The sequence below is a fragment of the Mya arenaria genome, chromosome 3 (genome assembly GCF_026914265.1).
Source record: "Mya arenaria isolate MELC-2E11 chromosome 3, ASM2691426v1".
Taxonomy (NCBI): Eukaryota; Metazoa; Mollusca; class Bivalvia; order Myida; family Myidae; genus Mya; species Mya arenaria.
In genome coordinates this window covers 91,947,566-91,950,065 of record NC_069124.1, presented here as the reverse complement: position 1 = coordinate 91,950,065, position 2,500 = coordinate 91,947,566, and positions in this window count along the sequence as shown.

Genomic DNA, 2,500 nt, shown 5'->3' with positions numbered 1-2,500 from the left:
TTTAACCGTACATAGGCAAGTGAACACGGGTATATTATAGCTTCAACCGTACATAGGCAAGTGAACACGGGTATATTATAGCTTCAACCGTACATAGGCAAGTGAACACGGGTATATTATAGCTTTAACCGTACATAGGCAAGTGAACACGGGTATATTATAGCTTCAACCGTACATAGGCAAGTGAACACGGGTATATTATAGCTTTAACCGTACATAGGCAAGTGAACACGGGTATATTATAGCTTCAACCGTACATAGGCAAGTGAACACGGGTATATTATAGCTTTAACCGTACATAGGCAAGTGAACACGGGTATATTATAGCTTCAACCGTACATAGGCAAGTGAACACGGGTATATTATAGCTTTAACCGTACATAGGCAAGTGAACACTGGTATATTATAGCTTCAACCGTACATAGGCAAGTGAACACGGGTATATTATAGCTTCAACCGTACATAGGCAAGTGAACACGGGTATATTATAGCTTCAACCGTACATAGGCAAGTGAACACGGGTATATTATAGCTTTAATCGTACATAGGCAAGTGAACACGGGTATATTATAGCTTTAATCGTACAAAGGCAAGTGAACACGGGTATATCCTAGCTTCAACCGTACAAAGGCAAGTAAACAACGTTTATATTATAGCTTCAACCGTACATAGGCAAGTGAAAACTGGCAAATCCGGTCTGAAACCGTTAAAGCACATACAAATGTTCTGAGAAACAAATTCAATATATAAATCTACTTTGCATTTCATTATTCCATTTGCGGCGGAATTTGAATGATGAATGTCAATTTGTTAAAGTATTAAAGGTTATTCGTAAGGCGCGTTGTCAGTAAATAGAAACTTGCGATCAAGAACTAATGAGAATTCACCGTTGCTAATGTTGCTATATTACCGTGTAAATTGCTCTAAACGCTATCAATAAAGTCTGATGAAGACTACATTTAGCGGCTAATGAAAAAAGCTTTCCATCAAACGTTAAGTTTTCCCTGACTTTCCCTGCAATGTGCATTAGAGCGCATTATAGAAATCCCGCTACCGGAAAACAACGGCTCAATAAAATTTATTAATTGTTCCAAGTTCGTGAGACATCATAACAGAACGGAAAACTAGAGCCGGTGAGCGGAATCCCCGTGTTTTATACGACTCCGTTTTCAATTAGGGTTCCACAGAAAACATTAATACGAACCTTATAGCTTTTAATAATCTTCGAAGCTCCGCACGTGTTCTTGGCTTCATCCTTAACGTTTTACTTTCTTTCTCGATTTAAGCGTTTCTTCGTGGTAGTTTGTTTTCCCTTTCAGGGGATGAATAATCAAGCTCATCAAATTGACAGAATCCTCGTTTCATGAAAGGAGGCGATTGTTTGGTGTAAACTCGGGCAGTGAGGCATAAAATATCCAGTTAATTAAGCCGAGGACATTTAAGCGCATTTGCAGATTAGGTCTGGTGCGTGGTAATGGAGCTTTCCAGATCTTCATTGTACGAACGATGCCTTCCACAGATGGGGTGGAGCGTATCACCGTATTTCAAAGCGTACCAACGTATCTCCATGCGTACCACCGTATCTTTTAAAAAACACTAACATCGCCTTCTTTATATAACGAGGGGTGAAAGAGAAAAGGTTCTATCTTCTTCTTTATTTAATGTCACTTAGAACCTTTTCGCATTGAGCCCTCGATATATAAACAGCAATTTAACAAATGAATTAATTAATATTGAAAAATTATATACAATACTTTCTGGTGCCATACGCAGTAACATATTGTACAGTGGTACGATCCGAATACAACGAAACATATTCATGTTATTTAACATGTTTTCTTATGATTTTGACAAGACATTTACACCGTGCCCTTTTTATGTGTACAACAAAATGATCGAATTCCTTTCCTTAAAATAAAGTTGATATACATGCAAATATGAGGAACATCTATACACTTGTTCTTTTATCGCTATTGAATTATTCGTTTAAAGATGCACTCTTACTCCCAAATAAGATTTACCACAATTAATTGAATACCGATCAGGCCGGTGAAATAGGCGTGGACTGTTTCTATGCTTCGAATATGTAGTTTGTTCTTCTGTTTTTTTTTGTTGTAAAATCTTATCACCATACCAAAGTATGAAAAGGTACTATGAAAATGAAATACCACATCTAACCGTAAAATCAAAATAAATATGATAAATAATATGCATAAGTTTCTTTTAACAACATTCCAATACAACAAGCACAGCATCAGCCCTATCAACTACACGCACACACAAACCCGTGTCCCTGGAGTCGGGGCGTGGTGGCAGTGTGCAAATGACGCGGGACTCCATTAGCAAAGACACGCAAGCCGATCTGTTACGAGGAAATGTAATTACCAACATGCCAACACCGCTTCGCAGTCTCTACAACAATTGTTTCGTATTGCTTTACTGTCGACTATCGAGGACAACATGGGAAAACAACTGGTAACGGATTGAGAGCAATGCATCT